The sequence below is a fragment of the Mastacembelus armatus genome, chromosome 14 (genome assembly GCF_900324485.2).
Source record: "Mastacembelus armatus chromosome 14, fMasArm1.2, whole genome shotgun sequence".
Classification (NCBI taxonomy): domain Eukaryota; kingdom Metazoa; phylum Chordata; class Actinopteri; order Synbranchiformes; family Mastacembelidae; genus Mastacembelus; species Mastacembelus armatus.
The window spans coordinates 745,360-770,647 of NC_046646.1; the positions used below are offsets into that span (position 1 = coordinate 745,360).

General features: G+C 41.9%; 1 protein-coding gene across 6 annotated transcripts in view; it reads right to left on the minus strand.

Annotated features, from left to right (window-relative positions):
* The window catches only part of amot (angiomotin), a 122,210-nt gene that overhangs the window by 74,466 nt on the left and 22,456 nt on the right, over positions 1-25,288 (minus strand). For 2 of the 6 annotated variants that reach the window (XM_026327808.1, XM_026327809.1), the window contains exons 1-2: positions 24,134-24,364; positions 1,222-1,534 (exon numbers count right to left, since the gene is read on the minus strand). The exons of 1 other annotated variant lie outside the window; for it this stretch is intronic. The gene's annotated coding sequence lies outside the window, so the exon portion shown is untranslated. Of the gene's footprint in view, positions 1-1,221; positions 1,535-24,133; positions 24,365-25,288 lie in introns of those variants that run through there. 3 more of the 6 variants (XM_026327806.1, XM_026327807.1, XM_026327810.1) reach the window with 2 other exon arrangements.

Genomic DNA, 25,288 nt, shown 5'->3' on the forward strand with positions numbered 1-25,288 from the left:
CTGGTTTTCTCCGCACATGTCGCTTACAATTAACGGCAAAAGTTCAGTCTTGGTCTCATCAGACCAGAGAATCTTATTTCTCATAGTCTCGGAGTCCTTCATGAGTTTTTTGGCAAACTCTGTGCGGGCTTTCATGTGTCTTGCACTGAGGAGAGGTCTCCGTCGGGCCACTCTGCCATAATGCCCCGACTGGTGGAGGGCTGCAGTGATAGTTGACTTTGTGGAACTTTCTCCCATCTCCCTACTGCATCTCTGGAGCTCAGCCACAGTGATCTTTGGGTTCTTCTTTACCTCTCTCACCAAGGCTCTTCTCCCACGATTGCTGAGTTTGGCTGGACGGCCAGGTCTAGGAAGAGTTCTGGTCGTCTCAAACTTTTTCCATTTGAGGATTATGGAGGCCACTGTGCTCTTAGGAACCTTGAGTGCTGCAGAAATTCTTTTGTAACCTTGGCCAGATCTGTGCCTTGCCACAATTCTGTCTCTGAGCTCCTTGGGCAGTTCCTTCAACCTCATGATTCTCATCTAACATGCACTGTGAGCTGTAAGGTCTTATATAGACAGGTGTGTGCCTTTCCTAATCAAGTCCAATCAGTTTAATTAAACACAGCTGGACTCCAATGAAGGAGCAGAACCATCTCAAGGAGGATCAGAAGAAATGGACAGGATGTGAGTTAAATATGAGTGTCACTGCAAAGGGTCTGAATACTTATGACCATGTGATATTTCAGTTTTTCTTTTTTAATAAATTTGCAAAAATTTCTACATTTCTGTTTTTTTCTGTCAAGATGGGGTGCTGAGTGTACATTAATGAGAAATAAAATGAACTTTTTTGATTTTGGCAAATGGCTGCAATGACACAAAGAGTGAAAAATTTAAAGGGGTCTGAATACTTTCCGTACCCACTGTATGTTCAAGGAAGTGTTACCTAAACCGTACATTGGCAGAATCTGTAGGGTTTACTAACTGCTACACACGAACTGCTAAACTGCTATTGCTATTCTCTTGGTTTAGCAACCAATTTGTATGCATTTCACATTTATTCCCCCGTAATATTTGACCTACTGTAACACCTTTTCTCCCCTTCCTTTTTTACACTTTAACAGTATCCTTCTATTACTCTCTTTCTTTCACTAAAACCATATCATGTCCTCTTTATCTGTCTCACTTTCCAACCTACAGTACTTTCCCAAATCTCAGAACTCTTCTCCCTCACATACCTACCTGTGTGGCTGCTCTCACTGTGCTCTCCTGGGAGCGTCAGTGGCAACAGCTGTTCATGTTGTGACGCTGCAGGAAGCTCACTAGGAGCCCCAGTCAGGATTTGGCCAGATAAGGGGGAGCTGGAAGATCGGACTGTTTGTGTTGTAAGTGGAAGTGCTTCACTGTAAAGTGGTGTTAGCCTGGTGGTAGCAGGTCATTCAGGTACTGTTCATAGCCTGTCTGCACGCTCAGCAGACAAGCTAAACAGGTCCTCAAGGTGCTATGGCCTCTGTGGTGCAGAGATGCTGGTTGACGTCACAGCGACCCAAACACTCTGTGGAAAAAATAAGTAAGGATAATTTTTACTACCACATAGAATATTTGAGAAAAGTTATTTGGGAAAATTGTTGCTATCTTTGCACAGCTGTCACCTCAATTATTCAGTGCCTTTACTGGCAGTATTTAACAAGGTTATTGTGGTTAGTGATACATCCAGAACAGCAAAATTAGATGTTTCTGTTTCAGAATGAGAGATGATCACAGTACATAAAGCATGTGTTCTTGTTCTTTAATTCTGACATCTTAAAGGGACACTTCACTGATTTTCAACCAGATCCCTATATTTCAAATGGTGATGTTATTATATCAATAGATAATAAGGAACTTCACTCTGTATTACCTATGTGAATACCTTTGTAAAAACTTCCAAACATGTCCAATGGATGACTTAATTTATGAGAACTGGTGGGCAGTGGATAAAAGAGGATATTTATGTCCAACTTCAACCTGGACACCACAAAGACTAAAAATTTAATGATGATCAGCAGCATCCAGTGTGCACTGAATACAGCTTGTCTCCTACTAACAGGAAGGTAACCAATGGATTTTTACTTTGGGAGCTTTTTGGAAGAAGATTTTTTCTTTAGCTGTAATAAATGATCATATGTAGTAGTGCGTTATTAATTTATGACATATATAAAACCATAATGTGCAGGGACAGGCACAGTATGTTGGGAAAGTGAGACCATTTTGGCTGGTCCTCTCTTTTTCAAAACACCTTTTTTCAGGATTAAGACTTTGTTTTAGAGATAGGGTTAGAAATAGTTAGAGCTTTAGGTTAGTGATTAGTTGTCATTGTTAAGGTTAGGGTAAGGATATGGAGTTAGGGAATGACTTCTGTCAATGAGTGTCTCCACAAAGATAGAAGTACAAGCGTGTGTGTGAGATGGCCTCTGGTTGAAACTGTTTCCAAGATATGAGGGTTGTCAGGAAAGCAGACACTGCAAAAGACAACTTTGCAACTCTTCTGGTCTTTTTTCCTTCTCATGACTCTTTCGCCATTCTGCTTTTTTCTTAATCTATTTCACACAGTATGTTAATGACATAAAATGGTAAATGGTCTTATACTTTTCTGCACTCAAAGCCCTTTTAAATTCTTTACCCACTCACCCATTTATACACACAATTACTCACGCACCGATGGAACAGCCACCAGGGGCTACTTGGGGGTTTTGGGGTTTTAGTGACTTGCCCAAAGATAATACAATGTTTAGACTAGTAAAGTTAGCATGTCCTTCCATCGCAATTCATTTGAAATATTGTAAAATCCATTCCCAAAATTTCATGACACCAACAAGCATTACTTAGTCTTCAAAAATATTTTAATAGTTTGATTTCATGAGAACCTACCTAGATGTATTTTTCTAGGTAAAAACAATGAATCCACTAAATGAAAATTAGAAAATACAAAATATTACCTGACATGAAAAAAATGCAGCAATGGAATGCTTTAGTCACACTAAAACTTTATAGGTAAAATATATCAATCACAAACACGCATACAGTGTCAACTCAAGCCCATACCACACACACACCACACACAAATGGACAGTATGAGTAAGAAAATCACTATAACAGAATTAATCCAGCTCCTCTCCTGAACAGAAAATCTCTTCCAGATGTATTGCTTTCCCCTTTACGCCACCTCCTTCACCATACAGCCCTGTCACCATGCTCTCATTTGTATAAAGTTTACAGAACACTTCTCAATCTGTATGTGTAGTTGTCATGCTATACTGTGCAGATTGAAACTTGCATTTCTGCCCCTGTGTAAAGCCAAATGACTTAGTACTTTTGCATTGTGTTTGCTGTGTAGCAACAGGGCCTCAGTGTGAGTTTCTCTCCAGTCTTTATAATGCACATTTTACTATTGCTTATGACAATGATTTATATTTCAGTTTTAGAGATGCCACTAATTAACAGTTAATTGTTGCTAATAAATGTAATATAATAACTCAATGTGATAAATATATACAGTATTGTTCAAAATAATAGCAGTACAATGTGACTAACCAGAATAATCCAGGTTTTTAGTATATTTTTTATTGCTACATGGCAAACAAGTTACCAGTAGGTGCAGTAGATTCTCAGAAAACAAAGAAGACCCAGCATTCATGATATGCACGCTCTTAAGGCTGTGCAATTGGGCAAGCTCATAGATGCATTTTACTAATGGCAGTAAATACTGGTGAGATGGAATCTGTGTGTCTTCAGTTATGTATTGTAGCCTAAAATTCTGTGAATTAGGATTAGCCCTCTAAGCTATTTATATGGGTCCAATCCTGTCCAAGTGCTAGTACACTGAAAAAAAAATGGTCTGGCCTACCTGGGGTGGGACTCCCCTGCCTGTCCAAATCAAGTGTCCCAGTCACATCCATATTTCTCCTATATATATTTCTGCTGAGATGGGGGTCTTTTCTTCAGCTCGCTGAGAGAGCTGGTAGGATACAGAGAACACCTAAACAGCTAGCCCAGGCACTGAGGCAACAGCCTGGAGGGCATGGTGGGGTGGGGGAGGGAACACCCCCAAAGTAACAAACCTGGACCTGAAGGAGCTGGTAATGCTCCTGGTCATATAAGCAGGATTAGGAAGCACTACCACCATACAGCAGTCTCCCCAAATCTATAATCATGCAAGAAGCACAGAGAGAGCAGAGTAATCACTCTCTTTGCCGAAAACGCACACTCAATCACAACACAAAGTCCCACTGCAGGAACCAGGCCACATGCCACTGGATGATGCCCTTGCACCCCACTGAACACTTGTGAGGAGATGCAGAACACAAATATTTCACCAAATACCTCGTGGCAGTTTAAAATAGCAGAGCAGCCTATTAAGTTTTAATAGTGCTCAAGGAAAATTTCTCTGCAAATCAGCTACAGGAGAGATAGCACTCACAGGAACAGGCAGGAAGACCACCTGAGAAACCACCTTAGCTATGCTAGCTTTGAAATCCATTTAGCTAGCTGTATTAGAAGCTGCTCGAGCACCCTGGATAATGGTGACCACCACAGGGGAGAACCACAAGCACTCCAGATGCTTTCTATCAGAAGCAAGACCAAAAAGAACTGACCTATGTGCCAACTAGCTGTGATAGACGAGTCAGGAGGGTGGAGTGGTCGACAGTATCAACTCCTGTGGTGAGGTCAAGCATTACTAGCAGCACAGGTTTCTTAGCGTCCAGGGACAGGAGGATGTCATTCTGAAGCTTCAGAAGAGAGGATTTAGTACTGTGCCGAGTTCTAAAACCATAATGGAATTTCTCAAAGATACAGTGGGTACGGAAAGTATTCAGACCCCTTTAAATTTTTCACTCTTTGTGTCATTGCAGCCATTTGCCAAAATCAAAAAACTTCATTTTATTTCTCATTAATGTACACTCAGCACCCCATCTTGACAGAAAAAAACAGAAATGTAGAAATTTTTGCAAATTTATTAAAAAAGAAAAACTGAAATATCACATGGTCATAAGTATTCAGACCCTGTGCTCAGTATTGAGTAGAAGCACCCTTTTGAGCTAGTACAGCCATGAGTCGTCTTGGGAATGATGCAACAAGTTTTTCACACCTGGATTTGGGGATCCTCTGCCATTCTTCCTTGCAGATCCTCTCCAGTTCTGTCAGGTTGGATGGTGAACGTTGGTGGACAGCCATTTTCAGGTCTCTCCAGAGATGCTCAATTGGGTTTAGGTCAGGGCTCTGGCTGGGCCAGTCAAGAACGGTCACAGAGTTGTTCCGAAGCCACTCCTTTGTTATTTTAGCTGTGTGCTTAGGGTCATTGTCCTGTTGAAAGGTGAACCTTCGGCCCAGTCTGAGGTCCTGAGCACTCTGGAAGAGGTTTTCTTCCAGGATATCTCTGTACTTGGCCGCATTCATCTTTCCCTCAATTGCAACCAGTCGTCCTGTCCCTGCAGCTGAAAAACACCCCCACAACATGAGGCTCCCACCACCATGTTTCATTGTAGGGATTGTATTGGGCAGGTGATGAGCAGTGCCTGGTTTTCTCCACACATGTCGCTTAGAATTAACGCCAAAAAGTTCAATCTTGGTCTCATCAGACCAGAGAATCTTATTTCTCATGATCTGGGAGTCCTTCATGTGTTTTTTGGCAAACTCTATGAGGGTTTTCATGTGTCTTGCACTGAGGAGAAGCTTCCATCGGGCCACTCTGCTATAAAGCCCTGACTGGTGGAGGGCTGCAGTGATAGTTGACTTTGTGGAACTTTCTCCCATCTCCCTACTGCATCTCTGGAGCTCAGCCACAGTGATCTTTGGGTTCTTCTTTACCTCTCTCACCAAGGCTCTTCTCCCACGATTGCTCAGTTTGGCTGGACGGCCAGGTCTAGGAAGAGTTCTGGTCGTCCCAAACTTTTTCCATTTGAAGATTATGGAGGCCACTGTGCTCTAAGGAACCTTGAGTGCTGCAGAAATTCTTTTGTAACCTTGGCCAGATCTGTGCCTTTCCACAATTCTGTCTCTGAGCTCCTTGGGCAGTTCCTTCGACCTCATGATTCTCATTTCCTCTGACATGCACTGTGAGCTGTAAGGTCTTATATAGACAGGTGTGTGCCTTTCCTAATCAAGTCCAATCAGTTTAATTAAACACAGCTGGACTCCAATGAAGGAGCAGAACCATCTCAAGGAGGATCAGAAGAAATGGACAGCATGTGAGTTAAATATGAGTGTCACTGCAAAGGGTCTGAATACTTTAGGACCATGTGATATTTCAGTTTTTCTTTTTTAATAAATTTGCAAAAATGTCTACATTTCTGGTTTTTTCTGTCAAGATGGGGTGCTGAGTGAACATTAATGAGAAATAAAATGAACTTTTTTGATTTTGGCAAATGGCTGCAATGACACAAAGAGTGAAAAATTTAAAGGGGTCTGAATACTTTCCGCACCCACTGTATGGTTACTTTCCAAAAAAAGAGTCTAGCTGGGTGAAAACAACCTTTTTCCAGAACCTTAGATAAAAACGATAAATGGGATACTGGTCTGGTTTGACAGAAGTGCAGGATCGAGGTTAGCTTTCTTGAGAAGAGGCTTGACCACGGGACGCTTGAATACATCCAGGACAGACCCTAAACTGAGGTAGTTATTAATGAATCAAAGAAAACACTGTCCCCACTGTCTTGAAAACCTGCTTGACGCACACTTCAGAGTATTGCAAGATGGATTTGTAACAGACTATAGTTTGTTAAACAACAACCTAGGACGGTTGGAACTGGTGGAAATGATATTACACAGATATTTACAGTACATTTGGCCTCTCTAACAGCATTCTGATACTCAGAAAGACTGTCCCAGAGTATACCCAATGATATAGTGGAACTGTGTCCAATTCCGGGCGCCTTTCACGGCTATTGTCCAAATCTGGCCACATCTAGTCTGGCGCATTTACCGGTCTTTTCGCAGGGACCAAGCTGTGAGAACGCCTATATCCCGCTTGGGCAACGCTCTTTCCCCGGTTAAAGTGTGCCTTTATTTTTGCTATACTCAGAAGATCTGCTCTCATACAAGTGCATTTTGTAGCTAGCTTGACGCCATTTTGTCTAGCTAATAATAGCATAGGATAATGTTTCCAAATAAGTTTATGTGACAAGCAGATAAGTAGGATGACTGGAGGAAAGTTGCAGTTGCATAAAAAAGCTCTATTTTTTACTGATCATTGAAACATAAAGGCATACTAAACAAATATTTAACCTTAAGTCATATAGCTGGTACTAGTAGCCAATACAAGTTGTTGCTGTTGTTAATAATGCTCAAATGAAGCTTTTTGAATGCTATTGAAATAACAAGCTGTGTGTGTGTGTGAGAGAGGGAGAGAGAGAGGGAGAGGAGATAGAGGAGAGAAAATGCTTTCTGTGTGTGTTTATAGATGCCTAACATCTGCCAGCTGGGAAAGAGGGAGAGGAAAACAAGGAAGTGGGCCCTGGAGGCCATGGAACTGGCAGTAAAAGAGGTGGAAGCAGGCACGCTCAGTGTGAGGCAGGCAGCCAAACATTTTGGCATCCCCAAGACCACTACGAGTGACGGAGCGGGTGGAAGGGTGTCATCTGATTGTGCGCTGGGTCAGAGAACACTTCTCACCCCTGAAGATGAGAATTCCCTGGTGGAGTACTGTTTGTATTCTGCCAGTCATGGGTTTCCTCTGACAAAGCCTTAGGTTGTGGCCCAGGCTCTGGCCATTTACAACCTCTGCCACCCAGAGGCACCAAAAACAACACCTGGACAGACATGGTGGATTAATTTCAGTGGGCAGCATCACCATTGCCTTACATCCAGGACCCCAGACATCATCGCCCATGGGAGGGCACCCTGTGCCAAGATGAGGCCCATTGAAGAGTACTTAAGGCTCCTTACCACCACCCTTGGGGAGCACGGGCTGAGGGAGAAGCCCCGTCAAATCTACACGTGTGATGAGACAGGGTTTCAGCTGTCTCAGACTAGGAGAAATGTTATCATGCCTCGAGGGACCAAACATGCGTATCTTCAGGCCCAGGGAACCAGGGACCACATCACTGTCCTGGACTGCTTTAATGCAGCTGGGGAGAATGTCCCCCATTTCATTATCTACAAGTTGGGATCTCCAGGGGCCCCTATAAGAAGGAAGGGGTCCCTGATGCCCTCTATGGGAAGTCGCCAGCAGGGTACATGGACAGGTCCTAAGAGACTCTTATCAGAGGCTTAAGGATTGTAGGGCTGCAGTGGCTGAGTTTAAGAGGTGTGGCCTCTATCCTCTGGAGCTGAGGGCCATTGACTGGTCACAGGTCATACCGTCGGGGCACGGCATGGGACCTCAGCACCTCTGCCTGCCCCATCGGCATCTTCCTGGGCCACGCCTGATGCTACCCACCCTTCTACTGATTCTCTTTCCAATGTTGCCCCATCCTCAAGCCCACCTGCCACTATATCTTCACCCCTGTGCCTGGTCCATGTCCCCAGCTGCCAGTGTACAGTTCATTGCTACTGTATTATGAGGAGTATTGGAAAGTACCTGCACAGGAGTTTCTGTCTGCGTTTGTTTGCTCCTGCTGCATTTGTGCGCCGCCATCACCAGCGTGAGAGGACGCCGCTTCGGCCATTGGGGATGCCGCTGTGTTGGTGGGGTGGATGCGCATTGCTGGAGTGGATCGGAGAGCATCGTGCCATTGATCGAGGACGCCGCTGTGTTTGTGGTGTAAACACACGTTGTAGGAGTGGATCAGGAATCAGCACGCAGAGAGTTGGAGCTGTTCGACTGGGTTCAACGCATCGGCTCGTTTGTCATCAATGGCGCCCAATGAGAGGTATTTTTGGTAGCGCTACTCTATATTAGAATGGCCATTTAAGTTGTGTGCACACTTAAGGGAACAAAATCCAATGCATTGGTGGTTAACAAACTACAAACTTTATTAACCCTCTGGGGTCTGAGGGGGTTTTTGGGGCCTGGACAAATTCTGACATGTCCTGACATTTGTGCTTTTTTCAGTGTTTTTTAAACATATTAATGTCTAAAGTCTAATAACACTGTAATCAGCACAAAATTGGCTACAATAATATGTGAGCTTCAAGTTTATACATTATTGTGTTTTTGAGAAAAAAGTGTTTATGCATGGTTAGTGAAAAACTACAATTTTTTACTCACTGAAATAAGACCATAAAGCACATAAAACAAGACTTTGGAGACCAGCATGTTGTAGGCTAAAGTGTTTACTTCAGAGTGCTGTGAATGTCATCTTGTTCACACATTCACAGTAAACAATACACTGATTTAAATTTTCTAAGACACTTTTTGTCCAGAAAGGCTATATGCAAGAGGGTGTGTCTGAGGATGAATAGTCATGTGATTTACCTGAGAACACAAAAGACGCACTGAACGTCCAGACAAAGGCGCGCATAATGAGCCTTTCAGTCAATGTAGATGGGACGGATTAGTGCTGTACAATACAACACAATGAGGAGCCAAACGATCCTCATTTGAGTTAAAATCAGTGTTTTTACTCTGAGGACAAGCTAAACTGTTTGTCTCTGTGTGGAATACAAGGAGCGCCGCTTCACGTGCGTAACGCGCCATCATCCAAACGTGCAGAAAAAGTGAGTAAATTCTATGATGAAGTTTGATATTTTGTGTCATTTCTCGGGGGCGTGCACATATTTACCTGGTTCACCTGAGATTATTTACATGTGAACAGTGGACAGTGTACAAGGCGGGACCGCATTACCTGTCATGAGGTGAGACAGGAAAAAACTGACTTCTCCTTACGTTCATACGGATTAAATAAAAAGGGATGATTTGTTTTCGACTTGAATTGTTTCACTCAAAAGAAAACATTTCAAGCTTTCTAGCCATATAATTCTTATTTTTATGAGCCAAGTATTCGCTGAGATTCTGGTTGTTTTATTTACGCGTCTGTGAAGAGAAATGGCAGAGACAGAAAAGTTGGAGAGCGCACCCTGTCGGCTTTCTTTATTTAAAAAAAGCACAACGTTTTGTTGTTATTATGATGGTATATCACTAAAACTAGACCCTTTACAGATTTGAATGATATACTTCTTTTATCTGTACGATCAGAATTGACGGAGTAATTTAAGTTTGTTTCGGCCTTATCAGGAAATGATGCGTCAAAACGCGCCGGCGCGTGCGTCGACCCCAGAGGGTTAACTAACTTTATTACCGCATCTACTTTGTTTGGAAACAGTCTGAAGGAAAAAACGTTATGAACTAATTTCAGTATCGCTTTCACTGTGTTTGAAATCAAATTGTTTGAATATGGAGTCAACTGAAACTGACTGTGTTTTTAAGGAAGCACCGCAAACGAACAATGGTGCTTTAAATGGTGATGATGATCAGACTGTTACAGAAAAACGAACTGTGAAAGTAACTCCTAAAGCATTTACTGCTAAGGTTGAAAGGCTGCAAAATGACTACATGACAAAAAATCAATGTTAACAAAAGCAACTAATATTAGGAGAAAAATCCAAGGTTTGATGCAACAGAATAATGTTAAATTGGTACAAGAGATTTTGGATGATCTATTGCATTTAGGTGATGAAGCCAAAGGTGTTCATGGTGTTTTGATGGGAATGTTACCTGAATCTGAAAGGGAAAGACATGACATTTGGTTTAAAGCCAAAATGATTCCAAATAATGAGTTTGTTTCTGAGATGAAATTATGGTTCTCAAGTGTGGAAAGTACTACTCTTGATGCAAACGAGGTGCATTCTGTGGGTATTGAACTAAATGATAGTGTTACAAATGGTAAAATTAGTACATGTAGTAGTGTTTCATCTGCACTGGTCCTAGCTGAAGCAAATAAAGCTGTACTGCTTGCTCGTATGGAGGTGTTACAGGAAAAACACGTTTTAGAGGAGCAAGAACAACTGTTGAGGAAGAAAAAGGAAGAATTGGAATTAAAAACTATGCTAGCTGAATGCACTGCTAAAGTAGCTGTTTTGCAGGCCTCTGATACTCACAGTGTTGCTAAATCTTCACAAGCTATGGAATCTCAGTTGAACACAAAAGAAGAAAAACCATCAGCATTAAATCCAATGGCAATTGAATTTGAGGTGGAAAATCATCCATCCATCCATCCATCTTCTACCGCTTATCCGGGTCGCGGGGGCAGTAGCCGAATCAGAACAGATGCCCGAGCCACCTCAACTGACTCCTCTCGATGTGGAGGAGCAGCGGCTCTACTCCGAACTCCTCCCGGGTGACCGAGCTCGGGTGAGGTGTCCACTGCTGTGTCCACTGTGTCCACTGCTGTGCCTTCTTGGCCATTGATGAAAAGTGCATCACACTTGGTGATGTGTCCACCTTCAATACCACGACTGAGACCCTTGATCAAGGGTCACCCTTGAGTGAGTGTACAGGTCATGATAGAAAACTTTTCGAGTATGATGACAATGCAGCAAATTCGGAAAAGCAAGGCATTCCCCATCCGTGGTCATATTTTTCAAAAGCTTATGTCGGCTTCAAGAATGTACCATGGTGAATGCATTGTGTTTTGTTCCCTGTAGAAGAATTTCCACTTTTTTTGTGTTTGTGTAGTTATCAAAAGATGTATTGTGTATCATTGATGGCAAAAAAACATTTTTACTTTTTTACTTAAGTATATTTTCAGATCCTGTACTGTTACTTTACTTGAGTAAAGGTGTCAGTACTTTTACCTTTTTTCACACATGTATCTGTACTTCTAAGTATACAATTTGAGTACTTTTGCCACCTTTATAAAAGTTATAAAATATTTAATTAGAATTTCAGTGTCCGCAGTCAAAAGAAATGAAAAAATTTTGTTCTTTTCATCTTGCAGATGTGACAAAATGCAGATGGAATTAATATATAAAGTTAAAAACAGTAATTTTGTGATTGGAGAACAAGAAGAATTTTTGATTCAGCAAACAAATGAGAGAGGGTAACTAGGAGAAGCTGTTTTGTCATTATGGAGACAGGAAATTTTACATCTATTGATGAATGAGAGTAAGACAGGCCTGAAGTACATCTTTCTTGCATCTTGATCTTGCAGCGTAAAAGGAATGTAGAGTTAAAAGCACAGAGTTGATAGTCAATATTGTACTACCTGGCAAATGAGACAACAGCTAAGAGATATGGAGTGCAGAGAAGCGGACTGAGAACAAGGCCTTGTGGGACATCATAAGGTATCTATGTACTGGGAGACATTGTAAGTGAAGCTACTAGTAAAAAATTAGTAAACTAGTAAAAAATTATTATAACTGACAGTAAAGATTTCATCTTGTATGAAATAAAAATTTGGTATGATGGTGAACAGTGGAGATAAAGTTGGAGTAGTAAGTGTACAACTCACATTTATATGTGAAACTTTCTCCAACTTTCTGCAGGGAACGTAGAATATCATTAAGCCATGGGGAGGTTGCACATGGGTGCCTATGCCTGATACGTGTTGGAGCCAATGAATCAAGTCAAACAAGGGAAATGTGTTGCTTAGTAATAGGTTGGGAGAATTGGGGTAGCATATTAGCATAATTGCCATGGGGATGACAGGGAAGGGAGTGATGCTATGAGTGATGTGGGTGATTTTAAGATAACTGAGAATTTAGAATATAGAGAAATAGTAATGAGTTGACAGGTGGGTGGAGACGAATGACCTTTTTGATATTGGGGTATATTGGGGTTTTTTGGCATGTCTATACGAAATCATAGGGGGAATAAGAGAGAGAGCAAGAGATGGGTGTTCGCTGGAGGAGTAGTGGTCTTTCATTTAACATGAGGTAAGACAGCTTGGACAGCTTAATATTAGAAGCAAGGACATCTAAACCAATTTGGTTAATGTGACTTTGGTGAAAATTTTTTTTTAAATTTTAAAGGGTAGAAAATGATCAACATATGGAATGTCAGTAGGCTTTAAGTCAGAGATGAAGCGGTCAAACTCTTGCTGAAATACACATCATTAAGACAGTGATAATGGAAAGGACCTGAGAGTCAGATCTCATCATTTTCCTGAATCAAGTAAAAAGCTGATTAAAGAGATAAGATCATTTTTATGGGATTCAGACAATTAAAGAAAAAGTGTACCACTGGTGTTGACAGAAGCACTTAATAGTGAAGTGTAGAGTGGAGGTAAGAGTAAAGTAGAATGTACAGTTAAAATGCAAGCATCAAGAAGGCAGTAAGAAATCTTACATCTATGTCCATGTCTAATGGCTGAATGAAGATTAGTGTAGAGAGTGGAAACAAAAGGGTAAGGTGACGTATAGCTTCCTTAGCTGGGACCAACTTGGGGTTCAGTGTCTAACCTGCAGCATCTACTTTATATAAGTGAATTTCTAATCATACACAAGACTTATGTTCCTTTACACATCTGTTTTTTTAGAATGTAACTACCAACTACCTTTGATATTTCTCTGATAGATTTTAGCCTTTTACTTTTTCATCTTAATATTACAATATCTTCTTCACATGCACAGTCACCTCTTAACTTTTCCCTATCACAGAACCTCACCCTCCATCTTGGCATGTCACGCTACATCTCTGTTTTCAAAATTCCAGCATATAGACCACTCAGCAGGCACACCAAACCGGTTCTGAAGCAGGTGAAACACTGGCCAGCAGGATCTACTTCTTTTCTATAGGACTGTTTTGAGCACACTGACTGACAAGCAAACAATCCTGGACCATCAATAAGGCAAAGTGTACATGCCCAGATGATCTGGAGCACCTTCCAGAGCAGCAATGATGCATGGTACAATCAGGCCATCACCATTTACTGGACAACCCCCCTTGCTCCTCACTGCAGTTCATATATTTCCCTACACTTACCCCAACACTCCACCCTGCACTCACAAACCTAGATAATAATGGCACTTACATTCAAATGCTGTTCACAGACTTCAGTTCAGCATTCCACACAATCATGCCTCAGTAACTGATGGGAAAGCTGAGCTTATTGGGCCTTAACACTTCACTCTGTCACTGTATCCTGGATTTCCTGACTGAGAGACCGCAGTCAGTCCAGATTGGGAAAAGCTTCTCTACCACCACACTAAGTACTGGTGCACCCCAGGACTGTATGTTCAATCTGCTCTTCACCCTGCTGACTCACGACTATGTAGCAATGTACAACTCTAATCACATCATCAAGTCCATTAATGAGATGAGATAAACTTTATAAATTCAATGTCTGCAATGTTTGCACTTTAGCTATCTAAAGCACTTTAGCTATCTTTAGCTAGCTAGCACTCTTAGTCTATTAAACTAGATAGGAGGAGTGCCAGATGATGGTGCTGCAAGACTTTCCAGGACATGGTGGCATGCAACTAAAAATACATTTGTTTTATTATAATCACCAACATTGCCACTGAAGGAGCTTGAAGACTACATGAAGGAGTGCTGCCAAGAAGAAGCTAAGAAGTAGAAAAAAGGAACACCAGAGCCATCTTTGAAAAGCTCCAGTCCTGAAGAGTGGTCAGGAGCTGTTTCATCCCCGGACGCAGATATTAATGATATATTAGAGTCCATTGATAAAAATTTATCCAGCCTAGATGCCAGGTTATTCTTAGTGTAAACAATCCACAAAGGCTTTGTGAGATTCTCTGGAGTTCAGCCAAAAACAGGGGTCGACCTGACGGTGGAGAACCAGCAGCTCCAAAGCTCAGTGAAAACGCTAGTCAAGGGCATGACATCTCAGAAGAAAAAAAATGATTAAAGATCATTGAGCTCCAGGCCAGAAACATAGGAGACAATCTGGTCTTATTGGGCATACCGGAACATGCAGAGGAGATTACGGTGAAAAACGTTATTGTAAAGCAGTTGAAGCTCCCACCGGTGCATCACTTGTGAGGCAAGAAGGAGCCAGATGGCCGGTGACCAAGGCCGTCTGTTGCTAAATTTGAATATTTTAAAAGAAGGAGCAGGTGAAAAGCTGAGGCAGGGAGCTAAAAGGTACAGATTATAATGTCAACAACCAGTTTCCTAAGGTGATCTTGGATCAACGAAGAATCCTATTCCCCATCAGGAAGAAATTCAATGAAGGTGGGTCTAAAACAGTGTCTAATACTGGTGGATAAACTGTATATCAATGGACAACTGTACTGCAAATGTGAATCCCTGGCTCTACTAACGCTTCGCAACTTCAAGCTGAGAACTTTCTTCTCCATTTCTTCCATGTACACTTGGCAACAATGGGTGAGACAGGGAGCCCATGGCACATCCATGTTTCTGTCTGTAAAATTCACCTCTGTATGAGAAGTATGTGGTGTTCAGACATGTTACGTGGGCAGATTTGATCTGGGTTGAGGCTGCTCCTGGCAGAGGGTGTTGTCCTCTTTTAGTCTTCTATTATTAGATGTCAGAGCATCAAAGTTAAAGTCTGCTTTATTGTCAATTCTGCTACATGTAGAGCACATACAGAGAAATTTCGTTATTCTAAACACTAAATAGTGCAATGTAAAAAAATACAAATAAGGGCATAAAAAATAACCTTAGATAAGATAATGTAAAAAAAGTGCAAATAGCATAAGACACATAGCCGCTTAGCATACAAAACCAGTGCAATATATGAACAGTTCAGATGTACTGGATGGTAGTGCAATTAAGTGAGCTTGTCAGTCTTGATAAAGTGACTTTGATGCATAGAGAGCTGTATAAATGAGTTTGAGTTTGTGCATACGAGCCGAGAGAGAGTTCAGCATCCTGACACCCTGGTGGATGAAGCTGTCCTTCAGTCTGCTGGTCCTACCACAGAGACTTCTCAGTTTCTCCCTGAAGAAGTTGCGTGATGGATGGGTGGGACCACCAACAATGCTGAGGGCTTTGCACCGTTCCACACAGTGATGCAGGTGGCCAGGATACTCTCGATGGTGCCTCTGTAGAAGATGCACGTGAGGGGGGGCCAGGGCTCTGGCTCTTCTCAGTTTGTAGAGGTGGTAGAGACACTGCTGTGCCTTCTTGGCCATTGATGAGGGGTCATCAGTCCAGGAGAGGTCTTCTGTGATGTGCACACCCAGGAACTTGGTGCTGCTCACTCTCTCAACATCAGCACTTTTGATGGACAAGGGAGCATGCTGGGTGTGCACTCTCCTGAAGTCGACAACAATCTACTTTGTCTTCTCCAAATTCAGAGAGAGATTACTGTCTCTGATTACTGGGAATGAGATGACGTCATTAGTTGAGCTGTTGGACTGATACGCAAACTCCACTGAATTCTGGATGTGTTGGTCTGTGTGACCACTAGTGGCACTAAGATGATGGCAAGGTGTTTAGCGATGTTATGTTACTGAATTTATTTTGCTGATGATAGCCCTTGAAGGGGGGCTTTGCTTGGGGAGCCCTTACAGGCAGGGGTGGTCTCCTCTGGATACAGTCAGTGGTAGGCAGCCCTGTTGATAGCATAACCCTTTTCCAGGTGTTTTAAACAGTCAATCACCTTTTTCTTGTAGGCAACAGTGGAGTCATTCCTTAGTTTCTCGTAGGTCTGTTGGTCTTCCAAAAGGGAGGTTATTTTTTTATGATAGCCTGCTGTGCTCAAGACAGCTGTGTATCTCCTTTTATCTGCAGGCAAGATGGTAACAGTCTCATCCTTGGACAGAGATGACACGGCCCTACTCTCCTGGGTGGTGAGGTTGGATGGTGGTGGCTTAGAACTAGTGTTGCAGGGGTTGCTCTGCTTATGTATCAGATAGGCCAGTGTTGGAAATTGCAGATTTTGTAGCTGTGATAAAATCTACAACAGGAACATGTTTGGGTGGGATTGCAAAGTTAAGTCCTTAGGCGAAGACATCTCTTTCTGCTTGGGAGAGTTCCCTGTTTTGTGAGGATCTTTAGCTACCTCCACAATAGGGATGGCTAGATACCACAATTTTGACTTCGGTGACAAATAACCAGCCTCAAAATATAAATGAATTGAAAGCAGTTTTATTAAACACTGTTTGAAACTCTGCATGAACAATTGGCCAAAAAAAAAAAAAACCTACATTGATTAAAGAACATTGATGGAAGAAAAAAAAAGAGATGGTGCTGTGAGCAGCTGAACATCCGGGTAAGCGAATCACTTTTTGTCTTGCAGGCGTGTCGTGTTGTGTGGTTCGTCTGCAGACTAGCTGTGGTTTGGCACACCTGGGAACCGGCTAGACTTTGAACGGTTCACTGGCTGCTGCATTCCGGTGCTGGTCGGGTACCTTTCTGTTTTGACCGGTGTTTGTTGCTATTTCCTGACTTAGCGCTCGTTGGCCTACCGGTTAGCTTAGCTAGCTAGTTAGCTTGCTAACATGGCCTCTCCCTCTCTCTCTCTTTCTTGCTCGGTGTGCCACATGTTTAGTTATTCCTCTGCCTCCTTTAGCGATAATGATACCTGTATTAAGTGTAAGGTTCTGTTAGCCTTGGAGGCGAGGATCACTGATTTGGAAGCGCGGCTCTGCACCTTCGAACAAAAGCCAGCTAGCCTAGCCCCGTTAGCTGGTGTGGAGCCGCCGAGCTCAGGGTGTGTTAGCGGTCCAAGGGCAGCTCCGGAGCAGCCCGGAGAATTAGCCTGGGTGACGGTCCGAAGGAAACATACTCCTAAGCAGAAGCCCACGGCTCATCACCTGCCTGTTCACGTTTCTAATAGATTTTCCCCGCTCAGCGACACACCCGCTGAGAAACCGACTCTGATAATTGGCGATTCCATAGTCAGGAACGTGAAAATAGAGACACCAGCGACCATAGTCAAATGTATTCCTGGGGCCAGAGCGGGCGACATCGAGTCAAATCTGAAGCTGCTGGCTAAGGCTAATCGGAAATATGGGAAAATTGTTATTCACGTCGGCAGCAATGACACCCGATTACGCCAATCGGAGGTCACTAAAATTAATGTTGAGTCGGTGTGTAACTTTGCTAAATTAATGTCGGACTCCGTAGTTTTCTCTGGACCCCTCCCCAATCTGACCAGCGATGACATGTTTAGCCGCATGTCGTCGTTCCGTCGCTGGCTGTCTAGGTGGTGTCTAGCAAACGATGTGGGCTTCATAGACAATTGGGCCACTTTCTGGGGAAAACCCGGTCTGATAGCGAGAGATGGCATCCATCCCACTTTGAATGGTGCAGCTCTCATCTCTAGGAATTTGGCCGAGTTTCTTAGCCGACCTAAAGCCTGACAATCCAGGGTGGGGACCGGGATGCAGAGACTCAGTCTAAAACGCTTCTCTGCAGTTTCCTTAGAGCCGCCGCCCCCTTCAAACCACATAGAGACTGTGTCTGCCCCTCGAACATATAAATCAAACAAAGCAGAAGTTAACAGAAGAGGAGTTATTCATAAAAACTTAATAAAAATTAAGACCACTCCTCTTATTGAACAGAAAAACAGAACTGTCAAATGTGGATTATTAAATATTAGGTCCCTTTCTTCTAAATCTCTGTTAGTAAATGATTTGATAACTGATCACCAAATTGACCTACTTTATCTTACTGAAACCTGGTTACAGCAGGATGAATATGTCAGTCTGAATGAATCAACCCCCCTCAGTCATAAAAATTATCATGTTCCTCGAAGCACAGGTCGAGGTGGAGGAGTAGCTGCAATCTTCCAGTCAAACTTATTATTAAACTTTCATCCTCAGAACAGTTATAACTCATTTGAGAGCCTCACTCTTAGTCTCTCACATACAAACTGGAAAACACAAAAACCAGTTCTACTTGTCATTTTGTACCGTCCACCTGTTCCTTACTCAGAGTTTTTAACTGAATTCCCTGACTTCCTGTCTGATTTAGTGCTTAGATCAGATAAAGTCATTATAGTGGGAGATTTTAACATTCATGTAGATGTTGAAAATAACAGCCTCAGCATTGCATTTAATTCTATATTAGATTCAATTGGTTTCATTCAAAACGTTAATAAACCCACCCACTGTTTTAATCACACCCTTGATCTTGTTCTGACCTATGGCATCGAAATTGAACATCTAATAATTTTCCCCCCAAATCCTGTTTTGTCAGATCATTCTTTAATAACTTTCGAATTTAAAATGATGGATCATGCAGCGTCTGGAAGAAAATTCCACTACAGCAGATGTTTATCCGACAACGCTGTTAATAAATTTAAGAAAATGATTCCATCTTTATTTGCATCTATGCCAAGTATAAACATAATGGAGGGCAGCTGCCTTAATCCTACTCCCTACCAAATTGATCATGTTGTTGACAGCGCTGTAACCTCACTGCGTGAAACGCTTGATTCTGTAGCCCCTCTGAAAAAGAAGTTAGTGATTCAGAGAAGACTAGCCCCATGGTATAATTTACATGTTCGTACCTTAAAGCAGGCATCACGAAGGCTGGAAAGGAAGTGGCGTTCCACAAACTTAGAGGAAATTTTTCTAGCCTGGAAAAACAGTCTACTAACATATAAAAAAGCTCTCCGTAAAGCCAGAACTGCATACTATTCATCACTAATAGAGGAAAATAAGAACAATCCCAGGTTTCTTTTCAGCACTGTAGCCAGGCTGACAAAAAGTCACAGCTCCGTTGAGCCCAGTGTTCCCTTAGCTCTCAGCAGTGATGAATTTATGAGTTTCTTTACAAATAAAATCACAACTATTAGAGATAAAATTCAGCAGATGCTTCCTATACCTGCAATAAATGAATCTTTTACTACAGTAGCTCTTGAATCATCTGTAGGACCTCAGTTATGTTTAGACTGCTTCTCTCCTATAGATCTCTCTGAATTTACATCAGTAGTTGCTTCATCGAAATCATCAACGTGTCTCTTGGACCCCATCCCGACTAGACTGCTTAAAGGCACCCTGCCATTAATGAACTCATCTTTATTGGACTTGGTAAATTTATCTCTAGTATCAGGCTACGTACCACAGGCCTTTAAGACTGCAGTAATCAAACCTTTACTCAAAAAGCCTAGTCTTGATCCAGGTGTCTTGGCTAATTATAGACCAATATCCAACCTGCCATTTATTTCTAAAATCCTAGAAAAAGCTGTTGCTAAGCAGCTATCAGACCACTTACACAGGAATGAACTATTTGAAGATTTCCAATCAGGATTTAGAGCACATCATAGTACAGAAACAGCACTGTTGAAAGTTACCAACGATCTTCTCTTAGCCTCAGATAATGGACTTGTTTCGATACTTGTCCTCCTAGACCTTAGTGCAGCATTCGACACCATTGACCACAACATCTTATTACAGAGACTGGAGCATGTGATTGGTATCAGAGGAACAGCGTTAAAGTGGTTCCAATCCTATTTATCGGACAGATTCCAGTTTGTTCATGTCCATGATGAACCTTCCACACGAACAAAAGTTAGTTATGGAGTTCCACAAGGTTCTGTGCTAGGACCGATTCTGTTCACCCTGTACATGCTTCCTTTAGGATATATCATTAGGAAGCACTCTATTAATTACCACTGCTATGCGGATGACACTCAGTTATATCAATCTATTAAACCTGTTAACACAAACCAGTTAACCAGACTTCAAGCCTGTCTAACTGACATAAAGGCTTGGATGACCAGTAACTTTTTACTTTTAAACTCGGAGAAAACAGAAGTCATTATATTTGGGCCTAAAAATCTCAGAAATAACTTTTCTAAAATTATAGCTACTCTAGATGGCATAGCCCTGGCCTCCAGCACTACTGTAAAAAACCTTGGAGTTATTTTTGACCAGGACATGTCCTTTAACTCACACATAAAACAGATTTCTAGAACTGCATTCTTTCACCTGCGCAACATTTCCAAAATTAGGAACATCCTGTCTCAAAATGATGCAGAAAAACTAGTCCATGCGTTTGTTTCCTCAAGGCTAGATTACTGTAACTCATTACTATCTGGATGTCCTAATATCTTAATAAAAAGCCTCCAATTAATCCAGAATGCCGCAGCCAGAGTCCTGACAGGAACTAGCAAGAGAGATCATATTTCTCCTATATTGGCTTCTCTTCATTGGCTCCCTGTAAAATATAGAATAGAATTTAAAATCCTTCTTCTCACATACAAATCCCTTCATAATCAAGCTCCTTCATACCTTAAAGACCTCATAGTACCATATTATCCCAATAGACCACTTCGCTCTCAGAGTGCAGGCCTACTTGTGGTTCCCAGAGTTCTCAAAAGCAGAATGGGAGGCAGAGCCTTTAGCTATCAAGCTCCTCTCCTGTGGAACCAGCTCTCAGCCTGGGTTCAGGAGGCAGACACTCTCTGTACTTTTAAGGCTAGACTTAAAACCTTCCTCTTTGACAAAGCATATAGTTAGGGCTGGCTTCAGGCAACCCTGAACCATCCCTTAGTTAGTTATGCTGCTATAGGCCTAGACTGCCCGAGGACCATCGGTGCACTGAGCTCCCCTACCCTACCCCCCCCCCCCCCCCCCCCCCTTTCACTCCCACCTCATGTATATTCCACAATTGAATGTTACTAACCTTGTGCTCTCTCTCTCCCCTAGTTTGTGCTCTCTCCCTCCCTCTCTCTCTCTCTCTCTCTGTACCTTCTGCAGGTGTCCCTGGTCCTGGAGCTGTTTATCGCTGATGTGCAGTTACTGGCCCCACCAACTTGCAGTGTCTATTTGTTGTTTATTGTTGCTGTTCTTTTCTCTCTGCTCTATCCACTCACCCCAACCGGTCGAGGCAGATGGCCGCCCAAACTGAGCCCGGTTCTGCTGGAGGTTTTTTTCTTCCGTTAAAGGGAGTTTTTTCCTCTCCACTGTCGCCAAGTGCTTGCTCATAAGGGAATTGTTGGGTTTTTAGTTTTAGTTTTTGTAAAGTGCCTTGAGATGATTTGTATTGTGATTTGGCGCTATACAAATAAAATTGAATTGAATTGAATTGAATTGAAAGGCTGGGGTACACCCTGGACAGGTCACCAGTCAGTTGCAGGGCCATAATGAAAACATATTTCTGAATAATATAATCAATTTCTGCTTATAGATCACTAAATATTGCACATTAAACCTTTAAAAAAACTATTACCATAATAGATATCCAGAGTCTTGAAATCCTGTCCTGCAAGTATGACTAACTGTTGGGTTGGGATAGCAAGTATATAGTCCTATATACAGTGGGTATGGAAAGTATTCAGACCCCTTTTAAATTTTTCACTCTTTGTGTCATTGCAGCCATTTGCCAAAATCAAAAAGGTTCATTTTATTTCTCATTAATGTACACTCAGCACCCCATCTTGTAAATGTAGAAATTTTTGCAAATTTATTAAAAAAGAAAAACTGAAATATCACATGGTCATAAGTATTCAGACCCTTTGCAGTGACACTCACATCCTGTCCATTTCTTCTGATCCTCCTTGAGATGGTTCTGCTCCTTCATTGGAGTCCAGCTGTGTTTAATTAAACTGATTGGACTTGATTAAGAAAGGCACACACCTGTCTATATAAGACCTTACAGCTCACAGTGCATGTCAGAGCAAATGAGAATCATGAGGTCGAAGGAACTGCCCAAGGAGCTCAGAGACAGAATTGTGGCAAGGCACAGATCTGGCCAAGGTTACAAAAGAATTTCTGCAGCACTCAAGGTTCCTAAGAGCACAGTGGCCCCCATAATCCTCAAATGGAAAAAGTTTGGGACGACCAGAACTCTTCCTAGACCTGGCCGTCCAGCCAAACTGAGCAATCGTGGGAGAAGAGCCCAAAGATCACTGTGGCTGAGCTCCAGAGATGCAGTAGGGAGATGGGAGAAAGTTCCACAAAGTCAACTATCACTGCAGCCCTCCACCAGTCGGGGCTTTATGGCAGAGTGGCCCGACGGAAGCCTCTCCTCAGTGCAAGACACATGAAAGCCTGCATAGAGTTTGCCAAAAAACACATGAAGGACTCCGAGACTATGAGAAATAAGATTCTCTGGTCTGATGAGACCAAGATTTAACTTTTTGGCGTTAATTCTAAGCGGTATGTGTGGAGAAAACCAGGCACTGCTCATCACCTGCCCAATACAATCCCTACAGTGAAACATGGTGGTGGGAGCAGGACGACTGGTTGCAATTGAAGTAAAGATGAATGCGGCCAAGTACAGAGATATCCTGGAAGAAAACCTCTGCTCAAGACCTCAGACTGGGCCGAAGGTTCACCTTTCAACAGGACAATGACCCTAAGCACACAGCTAAAATAACAAAGGAGTGGCTTCGGAACAACTCTGTGACCGTTCTTGACTGGCCCAGCCAGAGCCCTGACCTAAACCCAATTGAGCATCTCTGGAGAGACCTGAAAATGGCTGTCAAAAGGGTGCTTCTACTCAATACTGAGCACAGGGTCTGAATACTTATGACCATGTGATATTTCAGTTTTTCTTTTTTAATAAATTTGCAAAAATTTCTACATTTCTGTTTTTTTCTGTCAAGATGGGGTGCTGAGTGTACATTAATGAGAAATAAAATGAACTTTTTTGATTTTGGCAAATGGCTGCAATGACACAAAGAGTGAAAAATTTAAAGGGGTCTGAATACTTTCCGTACCCACTGTACCTCTCTTTACATAAATGTTAATTAAATATTGAGCTGACACACTGCAAAATAGCTATAGACTAAAAATTTGACGATGTGATTATGTGCTACTTGCTCAAATATTGCTCTAAAAACTATTGCTCAAAAATGGATTTGATTGTCTTAAATTAACAAATATGATAAAGAATATGACAAGAAAACCCATCAAGCCTTTTGTGGGAACTACAGAAATACTGGCAACATATGTCTTCTTAACATGTGAAAGTGGTGATGAGCCACTGAGTATTTTGTACACTGAACTTTGACAATGAGAAAGAATGTTAAGGGTCAAAGTTCAAAGCTCAAATCAGTTTACTGTATTTTGTCAACTCAAGTAACTCTGCTGTTCTGTTCATTTTTTCATTTAGACTTTTACCAGGCAATATTACTGAAAACATGTAACCTTCTGTTACTGATGTTTTCACTTATGAACTACAAAATAGAGCAAGGGGAAATGTGAGGCTGAACACCCCCAGCACAATCGGATACAATTAAAGTATTATAAAAACAGGTTTTCAAGGTATTATTTTAGGCCACAGTAACAGCAGAGAAACTCTTTAAATAATACAAAATTTCACCTTCCACCCTGTTTAATGGATTCTTTTTTGCCTTTGTTTTGTAGAATTAGTAGTTTCTAAGAGAATCTGAAGTTTTGAGAATGTGCCTACCTTTGAGGATTTCTCAGAAAATTGTCTTCTCCTAAAATCTGCTTGAGTGAACAGGTATGTGTCTCCATTCAACGTGTGTCTCTCTCACTAACAACTACCTGCTTTGTGAAAGATTCAAGGCACACCTCTTTAACCCCCCTTCATTTTCCCTCATTCTGACAGGTAGGGCTGGGAAGAGACAGGTGGCCACACCTTCATACCTATGTGCTAGTGTAACTGCTTTACCGGCGTTTATTCTGCCAACCGTCAATGTTATAAATACTAGAAACTGTAACATCCCTTTTATATCTTGGACTTCAACAATAACAGGGTGGACTACTGGGAAATGTTTTCCTTGCACTTTATATTGCACAATACATATTTATGCATGCACTCTCCTTGCTGTTTTTCTACATAAACAACAAGGGGACACATCCCATGCCCAGAAAACAGAAACACAATTGAGAAAGTATCAGGACTGTGTGTGCTGCAGTAGATTAACACAGAGGAGGCATGAAACAGGTGAAAAATGTATGAGACAAAGCAGTATCTAGACACTTGCTTGAGAAATCATCAAATCTTAACATGATGGCACACCGCTCATTCCCACATGACAACTGGAAAAATGTGATGCACAATAACATGACCTAGGCCAATATGCCCTGCATATATTGTCATGTGGACACAAAGTATTGCGAGTCTATCACAGGGCTGACACACAGAAACAGACATTCACACTACCTGCAACTCAGAATAACTAGTCTAAATCCAAACTTGCATGTTTTTTAGAGGGACTGTGGGAGGAAGCTGGAAGTGACAGTGCTAACAGCTGCATCGTAATGACACCCCAAAAGATACACTGTGGTGGTGTTTTTTTCCTGCTTAGATTTAGACTTTTTCAAAGTTGTGTTAAAGAAATATAGTGGGGAAGGAACTGATCCACTCTTGCATATTAGATGGTCGCAAATATTAGGCGTTTCTTTTTTGTAGTGTGTAACATGCACAGTTCCTCTCTCTGTATCAATAGGACAGAGACGAATAGCATAGCCCTGGCTCAGCTTTGTTGCATGTTGGATGTTTGCCTAAACTCATCACAATGTTCATAGCAATGTTCATTTTACACACATGCCAGAGGTAACAGAGGCTCTTTGTTATACATATCAGCCATTTTTATTA